We start from the raw sequence: 23,786 nt of genomic DNA, 5'->3' as shown, positions 1-23,786 counted from the left end.
ACGTAAATAAAGGTAGAGAGAGATAACTTTGAGAGAGAGAGAGGCATAGAGGGAGAAAGGACAACAGAGTGAAAGTGGGAGAGAGCGAGAACGAGAGAAATGGCATACAGTCAGATGGAGATAGAGTGAGACAGAGGGGGAGAGAGAGACAGGGAGAGAGAGAGAGAGAAATTGACAGACAGATGGAGAGATAAAGAGGCAGGGAAAGTTAAAGAGAAAGAAAAAAACAGAGAGAGAGGGAGAGTGAGAGAAAGAAAGAGGGAGAGACAGAGATTGAGACAGCTGGAGACAGGCAGACAGAGGGTGCGAGAGATAGAAAGGGAGTACTCGACACAAAAACTGGGCGGGGGAGCGAAGACAGAGATAAAGGGTGAGAGAGAGGGTGAGGGAGGAAAGAGAGCGGAAACAGAGAAAAACAGAGGAAGAGAGAGCGAGTTCGTGAGAGCGAGAAAGCAAGATAAATAGGGATAGCGTGGGAGGTGAGAGAGAAAGAAAGAGGTGAACCGAGAGTGAAAAACAGAGTATGAGAAAGAGAGAGAGAGATAAATTCAGAGGGGCAGAGACGGAGACCAATAGAGAAATGGAGAGTTACAGGTAGCGCATAATTCTCTGAAGCAGAATCAATTTTATAATCCCCCTATACAGAATTCCCCTTCTGTAACTCTCGTTCGAAATTTCCCCCGACCAATACCCCTCACTTGCCTTATGGAAATGAAAGTTCTTGATCTCCCTCCGTCCAACATTCTTCCCGTAGTGATCACCCAATTAGAATAATAGAATTATAAGGTCATAGGATCATACAGTACAGTAGGAAGCTATTTGGCCCATCGTGCCTGTTCCGACTCTTTGAAAAAGCTATCCAATTAATCCCACACCCCTGCTCTTTCCCCGTAGCCCTGCGATTATCTCCCCTTCAAGTATTTATCCAATTCTCTTTTCATCGTTACTATTGAACATGCTTCCAACACCTTTTCAGGGAGTTTATTCGAGATCATAAAAACTCGTTTTGTTAAAAAATAAGAACATAAGAACATAAGAAATAGGAGCAGGAGTAGGCCAATCGGCCCCTCGATCCTGCTCCGCCATTCAATATGATCATGGCTGATCTGATCCTAACCTCAAATCTAAACTCATGTCCAATTTCGTGCCCGCTCCCCGTCACCCCTAATTCCCTTGACTTCTAGGAAACTGTCTATTTCTGTTTTAAATTTATTTCATGATGAAGCTTCCACAGCTTCATGGGGCAGCAAATACCACAGACCTACTACCCTCTGAGTGTAGAAGTTTCTCCTCATCTCTGTTTTGAAAGAGCAGCCCCTTATTGTAAGATTATGACCCTAGTTCTTGTTTCACCCAACCTTGGTGAAATCCTTACCGCATCCACCCGATCAAGCCCCTTCACAATCTTATATGTTTCAATAAGATCGCATCTCATTCTTCTGAACTCCAATGAGTAGAGTCCCAATCCACTCAACCCCTCCTCATACGTCTACCCCCTCATCCCCGGGATTACCCGAGTGAACCTTCTTTGTACAGCCTCGAGAGCAAGTATGTCTTTTCTTAAGTGTGGGCACCCAAACTGTATGCAGTATTCCAGGTGCGGTCTCACCAATAACTTATATAACTGCAGCAATACCTCCCTGTTTTTATATTCTATCCCCGTAGAAATGAAAGGCAACATTCCGTTGGCCTTCTTGATCACCTGCTGCACCTGCATGCTGACTTTTTGATTTTCTTGCACTAGGACCCCCAGATCTCTTTGTACTGCTCTACTTTCCAGTTTCTCGCCATTAAGATAATAACTTGCTCTCTGATTTTTCCTGCCAAAGTGCATAACCTCACATTTTCCAATATTGTATTGCATCTGCCAAATCTCCGCCCATTCTCCCAGCCTGTCTATATCCCCTTGTAGGTTTTAATGTCCTCCTCACTCTCAACTTTCCCTCCCATCTTTGTATCATCTGCAAACTTTAATATGTTACACTCGGTCCCCTCCTCCAAATCGTAAATATAGATTGTAAAGAGTTGGGGGCCCAGCACCGACCCTGCGGAACACCACTGGCGACTGGTTGCCAGTCCGAGAATGAACCATTTATCCCAAATCTCTGCTTCCTGTTAGATAGCCAATCCTCCACCCATGCCAGAATATTACCCCCAATCCAGTGATTCTTTATCTTGAGCAATAATCTTTTATGTTTCACCTTGTCGAATGCCTTCTGGAAGTCTAAATACACAACGTCTACTGGTTCCCCTTTATCCACCTTGTACGTTAAGTCCCCAAAGAACTCAAATGTCTCCTTATCTCTCCCCTCAGTCTTTTGCTATTTATCTTATATCTGTGTCCACTGGTTATCGACTCTCCTGAAAGTGGAGACAGCTTCTCCCTATTTACCATATCGGAACCGTTCATAATTTTGATTATCCGTATTTAATCGCCCCTTCACCTTCCCTGCTCCATGGAGAACAATCCGAGCTTCTCCAGTCTCTCCACACAAAGGAAGTCCCTCACCCCTGGTACCATTCTCTTTCACACCATCTCGAAGACCTTGACGTCCTTCATAAATTGTGGTGCTCAGAACTGGACACAATACTTCAGTTGAGGCCTAACCGGTGATCATGAAGGTTTGGATTAAATCATTGCTTTTATACTCCATGTCGCTATTTATGAAGCCAAGGATGCCACAAGCGTTTTCATGAGTCTTATCAACCTGTCCTGCCACCTCCAAAGATTTCTGTACATACACCCCAGGTCTCTCTGTTCCTGCTCCCCCTTTAAAATTGTACCATTTAGTTTATATTGCATCTCCTCATTCTTCCTACCAAAATGCGTCTCTTCGCACTTCTCTGTATTAAATTTCATCAGCCACGTGTCTGCCCATTTCACCAGTCTGTCTATGTCCACCTAAAGTCTGTTACTAGAATCATGTAACTACCTTGTGTAGAACTACCCCTGTCGGATATTCACTGCTGCTTCTGGGGAGTGAGCGAGTGTGTCTGTGCTTGTGTTTGTGTATGAGAGAGAGAGCGAAGGAGAAAGAAAGGTAGGGAGAGAGGCATGGAAAGGAGGAGACACAGTTACACAAGGAGACATACTAATACAGGCAGACAGAAAGGGAGAGTGAGAGAATGTCGGAGTCAAAGTCAGAAAGAGTTCTAGAGATAGAGAGAGAGAGAACGGGGAAGAGAGAGATAAAAAGGAAGCGGAAGGAACATACAAAATAATAGACAGTGACTGAGGAGGAGAAAGTAAAGATTGAGAAAAAAACATGAGAGTCCACTGGAAAGACATAAAGACAGATAGAGAAATAGCCGGAGAAACAAACACAGATAGTCAGAAAAAGACAGAAAGGAAAAGAAAGAAATGAAGAATCATAGAGAAGGCAGAAGGTGGGCCAGAGAAAAGAAGTGATGTGGAGAGAGGCAAAAATTAAAATAGAAAGAAAGACAAGGAGAGAGAACAAATGGAGAAAAGAAATTTAACGATTAAAAACACCGAAAATCAAGATGGATTCTCATAAAACGGAGGGCGTTTGTTTGTGATAGACAGATAGAAACGAAGAGGGGCAGAGACAGAGTTGCTTAGTGACGGAGAAAAATGAAGGGAGTTATTAAGACAGGAGAGAAAAAAAAAGACAGAAAAAAATAAGATATATACATATATATAGATTGGGAGACAGAGCGAGAGACAAAGAGAGAACACAGTCATGGACGGAACGAGAGAAAGACACTGAAAGAGAATTACTAAATGGTTGAAGCGGGGAGGTAAATAGACAGAAGAAATCAATACAAAATAACTAGCAACAGAAGGGCGGAACGGGAGAGTATCAGACATAAAATGACAATAAGAGAAAGAGAGTAAGAGGAATACAAATCAAGGAGAAAAATAGAAAGCGGGAGAGAAGGGGAGAGATGCTAAGATTAAAACCAAGATGGAAAGAAATGGAATGAAATACAGAAAGAGATGAAAAGAAGAGATCGAAAAGTCAACGAGCAGCAGAAAGAAAGAAGTAGAGAGAAACTGAGCTGGAGAGAGTGGGAAATAAACAGAACGAATCAAAGGCAGATGAAAAGGGAAAGAGGAAGAACTAGATATAGAGAAAGAAAGGGGAAAGTAGATACACCGAATGAAACAAAGACAGGAAAACAGAAAGAGAGTGAAGGCTATGGAGACCGACGTGGAAGACAAAATGACGGGTGAAGTCAGAGGGTGAGAGAGACAACAAGCGAAAGGGGCAGGAGGCAGTTATGAAAAAAGACAGATAAGGCAGAGAGAAAAGACAGGCAGCGACATCCAGACAGGGGGTGAGGGGCATCAAGAAAACGCCAAAACTAACAGATAGAAAAAGGTAGAGACGTAAACAGCGACATTGAGACAGAAATTAAAGTAAAAGTGGTAACATCAAGATGGAGAAACAAACAGAATATGTGAGATAAACGATATACACAAAGAACAGACACAATGAAAGACAGACAATCATATAAAGTGACAGGATTGTAGAGGCAGGAGTGAAAATAGAACACAGAAAGCATTAATTAACCAAATAAAGTGTATGATCAGCCCGGAGTGTGAGAGAGTGCTCTCTCGCAGAAAAGCAGCAGTTGAAGCAGGCCAGACAGTTCATGTTTGTTCTGGGGTAACACTCCTGTGGATTTAATTTTGACAGTCCTAAATCTGATGCCTGGAAGCTGAACAATGAAGTCACTCAGTCTTGCGTACCTGACCCTGACCATTACTTACTGCAGGAGTTACACATCTGTTCTGTGTCGTAAAAGTTCACCTGATAAATGAAAGCCTGATATGAAATCGGTTTCAGCATGTCTGAAGGAAAAGGAATCTTAAAAGGTGGAAGGAGTTTTAAAAAGACCGTTGATGACACATTGTAAAAGATAACACAGCAGAGTATGAATCACCATAGCAACAAGAACGATTCCAGGAGGGCTAGAGGTCGTTTGAACACCTGCCGACTTAACTTGGTTACATTGTGGACACTGAGAGAAAACAAGTGAACTGCCAATCAATCGTGGGTTGTATTTGTAGGAACCTATTGTTGACAAGTCACCGTCCAAAAGTTGTGGTTCTGTGTTAAAAAGATCTTTAAAAGCTGGGCAGAAGTTGATTGGGGAGAGACACGGATCCACTACGGCTGCTCCAACCTCACCTTTTGCTTCCTTGCAGCACCATCTCACCTGGAATCATCATGATTGCTCACTAACTCCCAGCTTGATGCCTCGATGCAGGTTTACAGATTGCCTGTGAAGCAGATGACCTGGCTACATTACAACGGTATCCATCACAATACCTGGAAACTTCCCGGCAAGCTTGAGCCAATATCACTCCATAACTTTTAATTTCCAAACTGTTATGCATTTTCGGAATTCAGAATGTGTTGTTTTATTGTTAGTGAATAAATTTTAAATGGAACATAAACCTAAGATGTTCTTTAATTTGTAATGTCAATTCTTCTAGTGCATTAATAAAAATAAATGATTGTTTTCTTTATAATGCAATGGTTTGTACCTGAAGTTTCATTTGGAAAAATAACCCATTCAATTAAGTATACGATTAAACCTATTACAGATAAAAATGCATTGAACCAAATTAAAGTGTACAATCATTTTGCAACTTTCTGCTCCGAAATCTGTGTCATGTGTCACCTTCCCAGTGACCTGCTGGATCCTATAATAAAGCACAATGTACTCTGACACCCTTCCGCTGTGTTAACAGACTGGACAGTGTCCCGCAGCACTGTCCTGCTCTATTATTGTTACAAATAGCGGTATTGTTTCAGATTAAAGAAAAATACGAGTAATGGAGAAATAAACCAAATCCAAGATCAGAACTACATTCAGATTGAGTCCAATTTCACTCTGATACATTTAATAGTATCTCGAATTTTATTCTTTACAAAAAATGACTACTTTGTCTTTTCCTCCGAATGTCTGCTCTCTCCTTCTCCTTAAGCGTAAAGGCGAAATAATCAAATGTTAATACATTTTTTGCAGAAATTCGCATTTTGGTGTTAATTCCTTCAATGCACGGCTGTCTTTGTGTTTAACACCAACTAGTGTCATTCCCACTCAGCTTGTTTCTTTAAATATAGTGCAACAGTGATTTAACAGGAACAATAAATGAACCCTTTCCATGTCTCTCACCATAACAAGCTCTGACTGGAATGTGTGTTTTGTTGATGGAGAAGATGAGAAAATTTTGTATTGTTAAAAACATCACACTTTAATAGAATAATAACAGCTGAAAGTAAGACACATTGTCTCCAAACTAGGTATAATGTTCACACAAAGCCTTTGATGGTTCATTAAATTGCATTAACCTGACACCTTCCCCTTTGGAATCCTAACGACCTCATCTAAATCATATGTAACCTCTATCACACAGAATACTTTCTCATCATACATTAATACTGATTTTTGTATTCTTAGCCTATTTTCCTTATTATGCTCCATTCAATGCAACACGTGGTTTCAACTCATTTTCCACAATCGCTCTTTTTCCACTACTGCCGAAGGCCAATTTCACCCCCAGTTTTTTTTTCAGGGAGCATTGAATTCTGTAATTATCGGGGGAAATAGTGTGCGATGGGAGACCCTGCGATTGTGTGGACAGTCTGTCTGAGAGCAGCTTGTGATAGAACAATTTCATTCTGCAAGTGCTGTTGATGTCAGGGCTGAATCCACGAATGGGCGCTCCCAGCGATGAGCGCCACTCTCAGGGAAAGCCGATCTTAGAACCATAAGGTGGCAGCGCTTTATTTTCTACTCATTAATTTAAACCGACTGGAGACAGAACAAACCCGCCTGGGGGCCCGAGATTTCCGCACCCCGCTACTCGACCAGTTGCATCAGCTCCACAGTTACTAAAGGAGCAGATTCTAAACGTGGAAAAACTGAAAATCCTGATGAAAGCAACTCAGAAACAATGGGGGTAAAATTCAACTTCGACCAGGACACAACACAGGCGGTAGGGGATCGGCCGCCTATTATGCATCCCACTCAATTCTCCTTTCCATTGAAGTCAAGGGGTTCAAAACGGACGGCCGATGTGCCGCCGCCTGTAATTCCGCCCCGCCGATGTTCCATTTCATCGCTTGATAATCCACAGGGTGTAGTCACCAGCCTCCGACCTGATCCTGCTCACTCAGCAGGTTCACTCCAGCTTGAACTCACTGATGATCTGTCAAGCAGCCCAAAGTGTCAAGTCACTTTCCACATCTCAAATAGTCAAACACTTTGTCCCTGTACCAATACACTGTTCATGTCTGGGCGCCTCGGTCAACTTGGGTATAAGGAATATAACGTTTTACTTTTATCCCTGTTGTCAATGTAGCGCACACTATCTTCCGCACAGCCATTTTGTGTCAAATCCAACACAGCAGCAGCAATGGGACTTGGACTGATGGGATCTTAATGTTCTTGCAGGACCTGTTTCTGTTCTCATCCCCCTTGTACATCTAATGCCGACTGGGTTCAGTCCAGAACCACACACTGGAATGACACAACCTCATTATCCGCGTTATCAGAAACAGTAAAATCTACAACCACTCCTTGCAGGTCACGAGTGCTGGAAATGGGCTCGGCTGGGCTGAAGGTCAGCGTGAGACAGACCACATTTATAATCAGATAAAATTTAGTACAGGTGCAAAAAAGGAGATATTCGGACAGGTGAACTAAAACTTAGTCAGAAAAGGTCGGTTTTAAGGAGCGTCATGAATGAGGAGAGAGAGGCGGAGGGGTTTAAGTCGGGTATTCCAGAGATTGGGGCCCAGGCAGCTGAAGGCAAGACCGTCAATGGTGGAGCGATTAAAATCAGGGGTGCACAAGAGGCCATAATTTGAGGTATGCAGTGATTTCGGAGTGTTGTCGTGCTGTCGAAGGTTACAGCGATACGGAGTGGGGATGCTATGGAGGGATCTGAACACAAGGATGAGAAATGCAAAATCGAGTCATTGGCGGACCGGGAGCCAATGTTGGTGAGCGAGCACAGAGGTGATGGATAGTTTCGAAGCTAAGCAACGTGTGCAGGATTGGAGGAACAGTGCGACTCGAGATAGTTGTCCTGGAGCAGTGAAGACATCTCTTGAGCATTAAGATGTTCAGTAGCTAAAAGAGGCAGGGAGATGAGATCTTTGTGTTTATTTATCCTGGCATCTGCAAAATCAATTGTCTCTCGATTTGCTTCGAACATCCAATTCCCTCGGTATCTGGAGGAACAGAGGAAGCTGGAGGACAATAACAGACAGAAGCAGAAGGAGATGGCAGGTGAAACTGGCAGCAAATGTGAGTTTCACTTGCTTCAAATGAGGCATGATAGGCCGGCGTTGTCTTGCACCTTTCCAAGGAGATGAGTTGATAAGGTAGGTAAGGGATACGGGAGGTGTACGCTAGGTAAGGAGACCAAAACTGCACGCAATATTCCAGGTGTGGTCTCACAAAGGCCTTGGAGAACTACAGTAAGACATCCTTGCTCCTGTACTCAAATCGTCTTGTAATGAAGGCCAACATACCATTTGTCTTCCTAACTGCTTACTGCATCTGCATGTTTGCTTTCAGTGACTGGTGGACAAGGACACACAGATCCCTTTTTACATCAATCTATCACCATTAAAATAATACTTTGCCTCTCTTTTTCCTTCTGAAGTGGATAACTTCACATTTATCCACATTATGCTACACCTGCCATGTATCTGTCCACTCACTCAACTTGTCTAAATCGCCTTGAAGCCTCTTTGAAGCCTCCTCACCACTCACGATCCCACTTAGTTTTGTGTCGTCAGCAAACTTGGGGATATTTTATTTGGTTCCCTCATCCAAATTGTTGATATGGAAAGCACCGAAAGCCGTCTCAGACCGGGCGTTAGTGCCCCTCCGCGGGAAACAATATTCCACGGCCCGAGCAAACCTCCCCATACACCGAGCACAGGCACAGGAAAATCCGGGGAGCTGGGAACTTGGTCAGTCCGCCTTCCAGCAGGATTCACCGAGAATCAGAGTGAAACTTCCATTGGCCTGTTTGCGAAAATCAGGGTCAGCAAAACGCAAGCGCATGTAGTCTGCATGGCCGAGCGGTCTAAGGCGCTGCGTTTAGGTCGCATTCTCTTCGAAAGACGTGGGTTCAAATCCCACTTCTGACATTTAGTCGTTACATGCACCGAGCTATTTTTTGTTCTTTCGGCTGGAGGGGATTTTTCTGCCCAATTGATTTGTTCCTTCCAGAAAACCAATCAGAAAACCGACCCGACATCCGTCCACGGCAGGTTTATTTTAATTTGTTGTAAGAATGTATAGTCTTGGGGTTCAGCAGAACACGGTCCGTCCAATCAATCCATTGTGACACAGACCAGTGTTGTCCAATACCTTGGGCACTGAATAAAAATGAATAATGAACACAGTCTTTGGACCTGTGATCTCAATACTCATATTCGCATGCATTTGTATGTGAACTTTAACCTTTTTATGTTGTTGGTAAAATGATAAGATGAAAAGCAGAGTGTGCGAGTGTTGTTTCGTCGTTGTGAGTGTTTTACTTCCTTGGTTACTGAATGGTGAAAGATGTTATGAAATACACACATGTGAAGTCCATTTCCCTGTATTGTGTGCGGGAGATCTTATCCACTAAAATCCGTTCATGTGGATAAAACGGTGTCGCCATCGTCACATCTGCGATAAGTCAGCAATTTCTATTGGACAACATTGGGATAGAGCGTGGTCGAATGGCCTGAGCCCGGACATTGATGCTCCAGTATTGTCGGGGCGCGATTCGACTTTCGTCACTCACAAACTTTTCACAGACACGGAGGGATTGGAGGCTGCTATTACATAAATATCACAGTCAAATAAACACATTCACACTTTGTGTACACACTTGAGGTTTTACATTCGTGGGGGGCATTAGTTAATGTTCTTTAAATGAGGGGCACTAGTTGGGGTTGTATGATGGAGTGGAGCAGGAGTTACCGTTGTGTTTTAATGGGATGGTGAATTTAACAAAGGCTGCAACAGATTCCTGGTGTCATAAGGGCGGAACATTTTTAACCAAGTCGTAAAATACCGTCTGTAAAATGAGAACGGAAGACAATTCAACACATGCAAAACACAACAACTTATTAAAGTTTTGACTTTCTCGGTTAACATGTTAGGATTTCCTTCAGTCTGAAACAGAAAGTTATCGATTGATTAATGGCGACGAGAGCAATTATTCATCTTTTTTTCCAGAGTTTAATGAGTTTTACGTGATCAATATGGTAAAATGTTTTGTAAAGGTTCATTCCCTCAAACGGAATCCAATGTATTTCCCGCACTACAAGCATTTGAGACCGAAATTCTCTTATTTGAGTTGTTCTTATAACAGTTCATAGAGCGGAGTTTCCGTTGCGGTTATTACATTTCGCCTCATGTCGGGTGGAATCATTTTGAAGACATTCTTCATTAAAAATGAATAATTACAAACAACACAATATTTCATTTTAAGGGTAAAAGGAAAATAATACAATATCTCACAGCCCGGGTGTATTCTTTCTTTCTCTGTGCAGTTCAACACACAGTCAAACACTGCACAGATACCGGCAGTGCTTCTAAATCTCTCTCATTTCCTGCTCTGACGATGCAGAAAGCCCCTCTCCAAGCTACACATTCCGAATGGTTTCAGTTGATTTGTGAGAGATGTTTAAAGGATCCTGCAGCGCTGCCTCTGTTAATAACAATAGATCGTCAACGCATTTCAGCCGCGGCAACAAAGTCATCAGTTTTTCGCTGCTCCCCAACTCCGGGAGTGAGTGAGGCCGCGACAAGCAGCAACATTGAGGCCGTCTTTCCGGTCCCGATCTCTCCAATCACCCGCTGCCGGCGGAAAGCAGCGAATGCAGCCTCAGACATCGCATTACTTCCCCTCCCTGGGAAACAAAATAACACGGCCTCGTCAAACCTCCCCAAACACCGAGCACATGGGCAGGAATTACTGGGGAAATTATATCCCAGTCACTCACGCCTCCAGAAGCATTGAACGAAGTCCGGAATGAGTGAAAATTACTTTGGCTTTTAATCTGGAAATGAGAAAACGTAACCACTGCACCCAGGAATCGGGAGTCGAAGGCGCTACGTTCAGCTAATCTGGAAGCGTGGGTTCGGATCCCAGTCTAGACGTTCAGTCCTTGACAAAGACGGAACAATTTTTGTTGCATTCGGCTGGAGGTGGTTTTTCGGCCTATTTCATTTGGTCCTTCCAGAAAACCAACCCGACCTGCATCCGAATCCTAACCACCAGACCACCAGTGAAACTGCTGCAATTTTCCTGCAAGCAAGAAGACCAACGCTGCTTGTCCGAATTATCCCTTTCAAACTCAGGTCACTTTCGCCCCAGACAAGCTGCTCGTACAAAATGGCATTTACTATAAGAACACGAAAGACTTGTTCAGAGAATGAAAGCACCAAGTGCGGGGAGGCTTGAACATGGAATGGACAGTGAGGGGAAATACTATCACAAGCCGCTGGTGTAACTGTTCCCATTTCCAAAATGATCAACGCATCTCCTTGGAAAGGTGCAAGGCAACGCCGGCCTCTCATGCCTCATTTGAAGCAAGTGACACTCACATTTTCTGCCAGTTTCACCTGCCATCTCCTTCTGCTTCTGTAGGTTATTTTCCACCAGCTTCCTCTGCTCCTTCCCATGCCGGGGAATTAGATGCTCGAAGCAAATAAAGCGACTGAGCAAAAAACCTTTACCAGTAAAGCAGGGGGAGGGAAAGAAAGATGTTGGTCAAGAGATGTTCTCACTGCCCCAGGCCAATTATCCCGAGTCGCACTGTCCCTCCGATCCTGCACACGGTGCTCAGCTTTGAAACTCTCCATCACCCCTGTGCTCGCTCACCTACATTGGCTCCGGGTCCGCCAATGCCTCGATTTTAAGAATCTCATCCTTGTGTTCAGATCCCTCCTTGGCCTCGCCTCTCCCTATCGCTGTAGCCTTCCCCAGCCCTACAACCCTACGAGATCACTGCACTCCTCAAATTATGGCCTCTTGTGCACTGCTGATTTTAATCGGTCCACATTTGGCGGTCTTGGCTTCAGCTGCCTGGGCCCAAATCGCTGGAATACCCGACTTAAACCCCTCCGCCTCTCTCTCCTCCTTTATGACGCTCATTACAACCACCCTTTTTTCACTAAGTTTTCGTTCACCTGTCGAATTTCTCCTTTTGTGGATCTGTGTGAAATTTTATCTAATTACGTTCCTGTGAAGCGTTTTGGGTCATTTTATTATGTTAAATGCGCTATATAAATGTAAGCTGTTGTTAATTGTAAGGTCTCCCACCATTTAAAGAAGTCAGGATATGACAGTAAGCTTGGTAACTCCGAAGCGTCTGTTGCTGCACCTGATTCACCGTTTCAATCACCAGCCCAGGTGCACCCTCTCGAGAGGATGTATATAGTGAGACTGAGGGTATCTCATAGGGAGAAGCACCGAGCACCAGTGAGCAGGGGGAGCTGGAAATAATTATGATAATTACTATGACACAAACTTTGAACAGCTCATACCTCAAACAATATTAAACCAATCGCCAGTCCCCGAGTCGATGTACTTGGGTCCTGATTTGCACACTGCTCTGACCCGCTCCAGTCAACAGTAAAGAGTTGGAGCCGGATCCAGAACAGATAAATCATAACCAACCGCCGCGGAGCACCCAGAGTGTGGGAGCAGCAGCAGCCAGAGCGGTTTCTGAACCAGCCACTGATGCAGGAATGAATCGAGTCCCATTCCGAGCTGTGTCTGCCAGCCGCCTGCCGGGCCGCTTCACACTGAAGGGGACCAATTCAGGCCTAACTCCCACACACAGATTTCAGACAGGAAGGTAGTCTCCCGTGTTGGCTCCTGTGATCAGGCTGGTGAAGTGTTTAGAGTTACTATCGCTTCTGTAGACGGGGGTTCACTAACGGAGTTATTTCTGTGCATTCGGTTGAAGGTCCCTTTTCCTGCCAAGTGAGATTTGCCCCTTCCAGAAAATCAAACCGTCCTCCATCCACGTTTTGACGTCCATCGGTTCATCGTAAAACCGAGCTTTAAACAAACAACATTAATTACAAAAACTCACGGCGGGCCATTCAATATAAGCGGAGAGAAGAGATAAGCGTAATTTAGGCTTGGAAACAGCAAAGGAAGTGGCAGAACTGGGGAAAAGTGACCTTGCTAACTGACACTGCTACCTTCAAAATCTACTCAATAACTACTTCTTCGCCCATTTCATCACTAACCTCCTCTTCCTTTCGTCAGTCTGAGGCTGTGATGGACTCGGGGAACAAACAGGTCCCCTCGGCCATTTGGCCCTTTGGTCCCCGCACAAGCACAGGCTTTCCAATAAACCCGGATGTACCAATGCGCTCCTCCCTCCAGCAGGATGTGATCAATAAATAAAAGGGTTGAACGTCTGTGTGAAAGTCCATTATCTGATGTCTGTGAGAATGTGCACTGTTAATGAATGCAGGGAAATCTTCAGCACATTTCTTAACATCTCCCGCTCTCTCGCAAAGAATCACAAGCTGACAGATTTATTCAGGCGCAGCCCGTAGATGGAGATTGAAATGGGAGAATCTCCAATGACAGATGAGCATTTGGTTCAAATGCCAGACGAGCGCCCTCTGTGTCACTATTTTAGTCCATAATCACCAGTTGGTTTCTCACATCGTTTCAGCGTTGAGGATGGCAGAATTGATTTATATTGAGAGCATGTTTGAGAACCAAAAGACAGAATGCAAAGGGTTTGTCGACACAACATACGGGCAAAGCAGAAAATGTCTCAGGATGGTGTGTAGACTGAATCTGAATGTGAATTGTTCCGAATTCAGGCAATCTCATGGGTTCACAATGCAAAAAGTTTCTGTAATGGCCGGGAATCGAATGCAACTAACTTGCAAAATTAGCGAGATTTTTCCTGCTTAACCACCAATGCCTGAACGGCAACAAATTACATATGTCGCTTTGGACACCTGTCTGAAAGAATTTACAGTTTGCCAGATCGCCTGTGATAACCGTACGAATTCTAATGTACACTCGTACAGCAATGGCTGAATGGTTAAGCCGTGGGACTTGTAATCTAATGGGGTTTTCCTAGGAATTTTCGCATTTTCCTTCCATCGCAGCTGTTTGAGTTCAAACTAACTGATCAATTTTCCAACTCGAGGAGAGATACTCGGCGACATGGACAATTTGGATTGGGCGCCCGATGGTCTCTTGCAAGATTTGAAAATACATGAAGGAATTATTCCCAGCTCCAACTTATATTCTGCTAATTCACACAAGTTGACATTTACACTCTTTTTTCCTGTACTTTAATCTCTCTATCTCTCCCTGTTTCAGTCTCTTGACTCTTTGTATTTTCCCCTGATGGACTTCTCAGGCTGCCTTGAACGGCCAAGTTTGATCGAACCTGCAAAACCAACAGAGAAGGGTAAAGAAAGAAAGACTGAGACGGTAGGAAAAGCAAAGGTGCAACAAAGCTGATGAATTCGGAGCTAATGTCTCCACACGTATCGCTCTTCGCCCTCACAGTGAAAAAATAGCATTTTTATTATACTTATGGTACAGTGTACAACCTGCGGATGGCGAGACAGATGACAATGTCGCTTTAGAGCAATAAATTCTGCAAAGTTTTACTTTATAATGTAAGTGGTACATTCAAAACGAATGTGATAAAGAGAGCCTGATATTGGTGACTTGAAATAGTCAGTGCTCAACTTGACATTGCTGTACATCGGAATAGAAAACGCGATTGGATGGTCAGAAGTGGTCTGCAAGGCTGGGTGGTCGGCTGTGGGTGGTTGCGAATTGTGCACTGGCTGCACGGCCCTATTCGTGGCGGTTGGTATGTCGAGGGGAATAATTCTCACTGCAGGCAGTTTTGCTGATTATATATGCGACAGGTCGCAAGTTCAAATCCCAATCGAGCAGTGTTATTTCTCCACTTTTGGTGAAAATTCACTCATTTGTTTCTCACATCGTTTCAGCGATGCAGAAGGCAGGATTGACTTAATTCTAGACCTGTTTCAGCTCCAGAGGACAGAATGCCGAGGTTTCGTCACCGCAACACAAATGGAGAAAGGAACATGTCTCAAGATGTTGTGCAGATTGAAGCTGGATATGAATTTATCCCAATTCACGCGGTGTCATGAATACCGAATGAAAATGCTCTTGCATTTGGCGGTAATCGAACCCCAGCTTCCTGTGTGGCAGGCAAGAATTTGACCACGAAAACATCAATGGCCGAACGGCAGTTGGCTGCACTTGGAAACAAACTGGAAGAACAGACAGTCTCACCGGCCGCAAATGCGGTTGTTAGCTGGGCGCTTTAAATATGTGCGGCTCCAATGGCGCAATCGGTTAGCGCGCGGTACTTATATAACAGTATTAGGCTCGAGAAATGCCGAGGTTGTGAGTTCGAGCCTCACCTGGAGCAGTTTAATCTTTTGCTTCTGAACATTTCCACCCGAGTTCAAGGGACAGCGAGAATGTTCCATGAAGCATCTCTTTCTTCGTGTTTTCATGTGGGCATTTACGGTCCTCTGGCCGGCTGTAATGCAATAGCAGGTGTCAGTTTATTTGTTAATTGGCGGGAGAGGGGGCGATTGACGACAGCATGAAATGGGAAAGGAGGCGGCACGAGATCTTTAAATCTAAAGAACCGAACACACAATTCTTCTTTTCGTGAAACAGACATTCTTCTGGTTGAAGTGTCGTGTAGGAAAATTCGGAAGGTAAATGTGTTTCCCGGAGTCACTGAGCAACGGGTGGAATTATTTCGCTTTCAGTTGTTGATCCGCTGACAGGTCGAGAGACCTTTTCCAGATCCCGTGTGGGACAAGTTTAGCTTTTGAGCCATTGGGTAAAGTGTTTTTTTTTATTGCTGCGAACGAATGACAGGACATTTGGCACAAACAAGAAGAATTGTAAACTCACGAGTTTCCTCTCCATGTTTCTTACATCAGATTCTTCTCAATATGTTACTGAGAATTTTATAAATCGGATCCTCACCCGAGGTCGACGGCCACAAGGGATAATTCAGAGACCGACCATGAATCTGAATGATGGAAACAGCTATAACCACGAGCCTGGATAGCACAGTCGGTAGAGCATCAGACCTTTAAGTTAAAAATTGATTTGAGAGTCCAGGGTTCAAAGTCCCTGTTCATGCGAGCAATTTTAGAACAGCTGTCAAGTTCTGCCAGCCCACTGGAGCAACAACTGCGGGAGAGACGATGCCTGCGATGTGTTGTCAATATGTTGACCTTTGGTGAGCATTCTCAGAAAAGGGCTTTGATCTTCTCTGATCACCATTTTTACCAGAAACATTCGGACAGCAGATGATCAGTTTGAAAGACCACTGATTGCCCGTTCACACCACCCGTCCTTTGTTTGTACGGATATTGATTAGTGTATAAACTGCTTCAATCTGAGTCTTTTCCATAGTTATCTGGAAATGTTTGGATTGGTGCAGTTATCTGCAGCTTGTCAATTGGATGGTTAACACCGAGTTTAGTTGCGCTGATCTGATAACTTTGTTCGAATAAATTAGATACTTTTTAACCGCCACCCACTCCGTGCAGACACTTCCAGCATCATCTCCGTGGGCGGTAGAATGCGGAGACATTCAGCGCTACAAATCAATCCGTGCTGCCTCTTAGCGAAACTCGGGAACAATGTGAACCATTTCAGCCTCTCAGATGCCGATGTCGCCAATTTCATCCTGTGCAGCCAGAACCCCTGGTCATTTTACAGTCACTGAAGTTCGCTTCACTTTCCCCAATATTCATTCTAAGAGAGAACCATGAAAAATAAAGCAAAAGTGAGCGTTTCTTCATTGGTGGCGACGCAAAAAAGCTGCTTTCTTTCCTACCACCGTTGATGTTCCTGCGGGCTATGAACCTTCTGCAATCCGCTATTTTTATCACATGAACAGGAAGTGAAACAAGTTCAATGTGAAAGTTGGAGCAACAAATTGGATCGAGCGGATAGGCGGGACGGGATATTGCAAAACAAACAGCCAAGCAACGAGGAGCGGGTCAGCTGTTCCATCAGAAGATAAGAAATAAAAGCAGGAGTAGGCCTTACGGCCCCTCAAGCCTACTCCGTCATTTAATAAGATCATGGCTGATTTTCGACCTCGAATCTATTTCCCGCCCGATCCCCATATTCCTATACGACACTTCAAACAGAAGAATGCCTGTTTCACGAAAAGAAAAATTGTGTGTTCGGTTGTTTAGACTTAAAGATCTCGTGGCGCCTCCTTTCCCATTTCATGCTGTCGCCAATCGCCTACTCTCCCGCCGATTAACAACTAAAATCACAGCTGCTGTTGCAATACGTCCGGCCAGAGCACCTGAAGTTCCCACAGAAGAACACTATGAAGGAAATGGTTCATGGAACAGACCAGCTGTACCTTGAACTCCGGTGGAAATATTCAGATGCAAAAGATTTAACTGCTCGAGCTCATAACCTCAGCATTGATTGAGCCTGATCCTGTTATATAAATACCGCACGCTAACCGATTGCGCCACCGAGCATTGGTACTGTCATCAAACAGCCTCATTTTTGGCCTGTAAGATTGTATGTTCTCTCAGACAGATTTCCATGTGAACACATGAAACCAACTGCTGCTTGGACTTTGGTGTAAAATTGGTCGAGTTCTTACCTGCCACACAAGAAGTTGGGGTTCGATTACAGCCCAATGCAGGAGCATTTTCATTCTGCATTCATGACATCGCGTGAATTGGGATAAATTCATTTTCAGCCTCAATTTGGACAACATCTTGAGACATTTTCTTTTCTCCAGGTGTGTTGCATCCACAAAACCTCGGCATCTACACGGAAAGTTTGGGGGACGTTTGGAACGCTCTTCTGCAGTCGGCAGTTGATGCTAGCTCACTTGTGAATGTTAAATCTGTGATTGATAGATTTCTGTAAACTGAGGTTATTTGTGGATATGTGGCAAAGACGGTGATATGGAGTGAGGTCACAGGTCAAGCATGATCTCACTGAAAGGTGGAACAGACTTGACGGGCTAAATGTCACTTCCACTTGCAGCCTCCTGTTATGCGCCATCTTCGGATTGTGTGCCTGTGTGATGTGCCTCTCATGGTTGAATAGCTGCCAGTGTGTGTGACCTGCGAGTTATGGGTGTGCGGCTTGCAACAGTGGGAATGTGTAAGGGTGAGAGGAAGTCTCTGGTTAAAAGAGTTGAGCACTGATGGGAAGAGTTTGTTCGTATGTGGCGGATTGGAGGGTATCGTGCGTGTTGCAGGTGGTAGGAGACGTCACTTGAGAGTTGACATAACTCACCTTGACGACTCATTCTCAAAGCATTGAACTTCTTCCTGCACTGCATCCAAATCAATGTTGCTGTTCCCCTGGCAATAAATTCGTCCCCTGCTGCCTCCCGCAGCCTTTTGGATTGATGCCGCCTCTTGCGCCCCGCATCCCCCCCCCCCACCCCGCCCCCCCCCCCAAACTCTGCGGATATAGGATGTCCCTCCTTCTGTCCGCCTCTTGCAGTAAGGTCTCTCAGCATCAGCAGACAACCTTGGTGGATGCACTCTCCAGGCCTGGTACCAACTCAGATCGGCAGATTGGTGAGGTTTGGCGTGCAGATTGGAGGATGAGGGATTCAGTTGCGTACAACTTTTATTCAATGTTTCAACATAACTCATCAGTGTGCAAACATAGGAATGGACCCTGCGTCTGTGTTTTACGTGTGCGATGTTTGATCTCCGTTCAGATTCCTTGCAGACAGTAGACTGTTATTTTCAGCAAATAACAGGTGCCAGTTACCTTTAAGAGATTTCGAAGAAACATCCTCCCTTGAAGAGATTGAGCTCCCCCTGGTGGTGGGAAGTGCGAATTGCATCCATTCAACTTGCAAGGAACGGAATGGAACGCTGATTGCAGGTGAGTCAACGGGCCAGCCGAAACTTGCGTCCTGCCTGCACAAGGGTCATTGGGCAAGGGAAACAGCACATCACGCTACCTCTGCCGAAAAATGGCCCTTCTCTAATTTTTCCCCCAACGTTCGCTGCGTGCGCATGTCGACACGATTCCATTATGGCACCTGGCACAAGGGCCACTGGAAGAAAGATTGCATTTAGATAGCGCTCTTCACCACTCAGACGTCGAAAAGCGCTTCACAGACAATGAAGCACTTTTTGAATTGTAGTCACTGCTCACATGTCGGAAACGAGGCAGCCAATTTGCGCACAGCAAGGCCCTAAAAACAGCGATGTAACAATGACCGGATAAAATATTATAGTGATGTGGCTGAAGGGATAAATATTGAATGGGCTCCAGGGAGAAGTCATCACATTAAAAGGTGAAGACATGGTGATTGTATCAGTTCGAGTTTTGACATTTTTCATGTATTTTCTTTCCTTATTTTTTATCTTCTTCAGATTCCAACTGACCAGAAAACTGACAACTGAACTCTCAATGAATTTTCGATCAATCTGTCACTCAAAATAAACAATGTTATAAATAAAGAAATAAACCGGATTGAGGCGGTTCACTTCACTTCACTGAAACGTTTAATTCCGGTTAAACCGACGCGGCGGAGTCACAGCAGCTCATCGCTGATCTGCACCTCAACTCCATTTAGTGAAATAGAAACTGGAAAACTCATGTTTCGAGACCAGTTTACTAATTTCCTGAAAAATGAATATCACTAAACCAGCAAAACATTTCCTGCCCTGATTAAACACACAGCAAGGGGATGTGTCGAATATATAGCAAGAAACCCGCGATTTTATTATTACACGGATAGAATCCCGTGCTCAATATTAACATTAACACTGAGCGCCAGGTCTGGATCTGACCCGTTTACCCCGTGGTGCGGGAACCTGTCCGCGTTTATATTTACCAAAAAAAGAAAAGCAGAAAATAATGATCTCACCCAGCAGAATTGGGGATTGTTCGTATTTTACAGGACAGGATGAGGCCGCTCGACCCGTCGGGCTTGGATAGTAAATTCTGTTCACATTCTCCGCTCGGTGTTGTTCTCCGTGTACATTTTTAATTTAATGATTTGTCTTTTATTTTATTTTCCTTCTCTCTATTTTGCAGACTGAGTGGGAAAGAGGTTCACTTTGGAGGAGAAACATTTCGATCAAAGATTTGAACATTGTTCATTCTGATTGGAGGTTTCTCGGAGACCCAGCTGGAGTTCAGTTCTTATTTTCCTGATTAGTCGGAAACAGTCGAGCCAACTTGCTGCAAGACAGAAAACAATAAATGAACAACATCAACAAAGTGAAAGTAAGAGAAAGATACAAGCAGAGTCTTAACCACCCCCGGCACGGGTTTAAGATCATTTGGTGAAAGACTCCAACAGCGGTCGCGTGGCCTAATGGATAAGGCGTCTGACTTCGGCATTAATTGATGATGTTATCAGAAGATTGCAGGTTCGAGTCCTGCCGCGGTCGTTTTTACATTTTTTCTAACGTGCACCACATCTGTTTTGCAACGACCGTTTCTCACAGCAACTGACCGAATGGAACGGAAATATGTAAATTCCTTTGCTTACAGAAGCTGACTCTGCATTTTCAATATTGTCGATCTGGGTGCACGGTCAGGACATAGTGTGAAAGTGACTTTATTTCAACTGTTTGGATTCAGAAATGATCGGCTGATCTATTGTGCTGTGTTCGTATGGGTCCGATTCCCATCCGCGTCGTTATTGTCTTGAACTTTTGATATGACCGACATAAGTTTTGTACAATCAAAACGGGTTTGAATGCTATTATTATCAATCCGACACCAGTGTTTTAAGTCTGTGTCTCTGGATTGTTTACATTTTGTTTAAATGGAGAGGGATAATTGGAATTATTCACCTGCCCTAATCGAATAATGGTCGAGTAGAGAGGGCAGATCGGAGAGAAGTCTTTTTGTCCTTCCTTGCTGCCCCTGGGGTTTACAGCGAATGAAAGATTAATGGGAATAACAAATGATAAGGGAGCTGGAACATAAAGGGTTAACTTTATCCATCAGGAAGAAATCTAATTTCAAAACATTTCAACAATCTTGAATCAGTCCAGTTATTAGATTTCCACCAAGTCTGTACATGTTTTTCTGTTTCGTGTCATCTGGAAACTTTGAAATTCTGCCCTGTCCATCGAAGTTCATGTTGTACACTATCGATCACTGTCAGGCCTTCTTTACCAACATCGTTTTCAATGTGTGACTTGCATTATCAAGTAAGACTTTGACGAATATATTAGATGAGAAACTACATTGCCGTCTGTATGTTCACCAGTGAAAATCCGAGCTCTAATTTTATGTCCCGCCCCACCCCACCCCCACCACCAGAGGAAATAACTTCTCCGTATCTACTCTTCCGAATCGTTTCATCATTTTAAATACCTCAATCAGATCAACCTTTCAAACTGAAGGGAATACAATCCAAGTTTTTGCAACCTGTGCTTATGATTTAACCCTTTAAGACCAGGTATGATTCTGGTGAATCTGCGCTGCACCCCGTCCAAGGCCAATATATCCTTCCTGAGGGGCGGTGCCCAGAACTGAATGCAGTCCCACAGATGCAGTCTGACCAAGGCTCGATACAACTGAAGCATAACTTCCTCCTCTTTATATTCCAGTCCCCTTAAGATAAAGTCCAACATCCATTTAGCCTTTTTGATTACCTTTTGCATTGTCCACTAGTTTTTAGTGATTTGTGTACATGGACACACACATCCCTTTGCTCCTCCACTGTTCCTAATCTCTCGACATTTAGAACATTTTCCGATTGATTGGATCCAAAGTGAATTACCTCACACTTCCCCACATTGAACTCCATTTAACACAGTTTTACGAGTCACTTAATCTGTCTCTGTCCCTTTGTAACTTCCTGATCCCATCCACACAGGTAACTGTGCCTCTGATCTTACTGTCATCTGCAAACTTGGATATACAATTCTCTATTCCTTCATCCAAGTCACTGAGAAATATTGGGAGCACATTCCCGAGTGTTCACTGAAATCCGGGTTATTAATGTTCTGAGGAATCCTAGAAATCCCACGGTGTTTCCCCACAGAGGTTTCAGTGAGCGCTGCAGTAAATCTGGCCCTCGGGACTTGATTGAAAACCCTCAGTTCTTGCTATTAAATCAAAATTGTCCTTGCATCCCGTGCTGGCGAGTCAGGGATTAGTGTTCCAAGACTCAGGAATAGGATCTGGAATAAGATCTTGCCGACGACGCTACTGGAGATATATGAGTTCGATTTTGTTTTTTGATCCCCTCGATCAGATTGAATTTGACCCAGAAACAGGAAGCGGTTTTGGTGAAACTGATCCGAGAGTGAAGCGCGAAGGTGGTTGAAGCGATGAGCTGCTCAGTGATTGGATCCAGCCCGTGTGGCTCGGGATCCCGGTCTGGTCTCGGTCGCCAACACTGTTTTCTCCCTGATCGTTTTCCCTCTGCTTTCACCAATTGCCTCAGGGACCACCGTTTATATCTGGATTCAGCACCAGGCAGAGAGATAGAAACAACTGTCTGGTGTTTATTGACTTGATCGGGAGGTTAATGTCACCGACGGCTGATTCACTGAGATCTCCGGGCTTGTGCTCAGCCACCATTTGGTTTGGTTCCCTGTTCGACGCTGGTTCTCTCCGGGTGAAGGAGACAGATTTTCTCCTTCACCAAGTTGTTCCAATACTGGACCTGCCTCATTTTCTGTGTGAATAACTGGGATAAGTGGACAGAGCAAGGACAGAGAAGACTGTTGGAACCCGGAGTGGAACAAGTTCGAACTGTTGTTGGACCAGAATTATTTCACTATCATAACAATCCTGCAATTGCTGGGACCTCCAGCCATAATGATGCATTCACGTCGTGCGCCACTTTCGAGAGGAAAATGTTGTAGCAAGTGAGATACGGGATGTGGTGATTTGCCCATAATTTCTAGAACATTTGCGCCGCTCCACCGAAACGCTCGATTAAATAAAAAAAGTTGTTTTCGTCGCTCAGCCCACCTTTGCCGTCAACGGCGATGGCGCATTCTCTCTATTTTCGTCATTAATCGCGCCGCAGCCACTTGCAATTGGACAATAAGGGGAAATGAAGTATAAGGCAGCAAGAAATGACTGAGAAAAGTCACAGACTTCAGCCTCTCTGCTTCTCTCCTGCCTTCTCACTCTCTTTCTCTGAGGGGCAACATTTTGTTCCATTTCTTTCTCGGAAAATGGCGCTTCTGCAATCCACAACTCTGAGAGAAGCGATTTGATGATTTTTGACTAAGAACAAAAGCATAGGTAGGTTTGGCTGGGATTCGAAACGCGGATTTCTCACCTATCAATCAATGAAAGACCCAAAACGAGATTTACACCCGTGGACCAACGAACTGCTGGCAATTGAACCATGCAGCCACGGCAAAATTTCGCTGCCACCCACAGCCGATCAGCCATCCTTTCAGACGGTTCGGGCCTGATTTTAGCAGGCATGCGGGTTTCCGGCGGGTTGGGTTTCGGGTGCGTGGCCTCCGCGCCCGGTGAAATTAGTAGGTTGCCCGCACGATCGTAGCAGGCAATGCACCAGTTGGAATCACTTACCTGCTCCTCCGGGGTCCGCGCTGCTGGTCTGCGCGTCGGGAGGGCTGCGCATGCGCAGTACAATCTGTCAGCTGGAAGCTCTCTCGTGAAAGGGGCAGTCCTCCACTGACAGATGCCGCAACCAATGGAACAAATTACAGCATGGAGCAGCCCAGGGGGAAGGCTGCTCCCAGTTTAATGATGCCTCACCCCAGGTATC

The 23,786-nt window shown here is 44.5% G+C and overlaps 2 non-coding genes across 2 annotated transcripts; both read left to right on the top strand.

The window, feature by feature from the left end:
• The first annotated feature begins 15,360 nt into the window (after positions 1–15,360).
• trnai-uau (transfer RNA isoleucine (anticodon UAU)) lies at positions 15,361–15,455 on the top strand. The gene is made up of 2 exons: positions 15,361–15,398; positions 15,420–15,455. It is a non-coding gene; the product is annotated as a tRNA-Ile (tRNA).
• Positions 15,456–20,373: 4,918 nt separating this feature from the next.
• On the top strand, positions 20,374–20,463 carry trnar-ucg (transfer RNA arginine (anticodon UCG)). The gene is given in 2 exon segments: positions 20,374–20,410; positions 20,428–20,463. It is a non-coding gene; the product is annotated as a tRNA-Arg (tRNA).
• The last annotated feature ends 3,323 nt before the right edge of the window (positions 20,464–23,786 follow it).

The sequence above is a fragment of the Heptranchias perlo genome, unplaced genomic scaffold (genome assembly GCF_035084215.1).
Source record: "Heptranchias perlo isolate sHepPer1 unplaced genomic scaffold, sHepPer1.hap1 HAP1_SCAFFOLD_133, whole genome shotgun sequence".
Classification (NCBI taxonomy): Eukaryota; Metazoa; Chordata; class Chondrichthyes; order Hexanchiformes; family Hexanchidae; genus Heptranchias; species Heptranchias perlo.
This window is presented reverse-complemented; position numbering and strand designations above follow the sequence as displayed.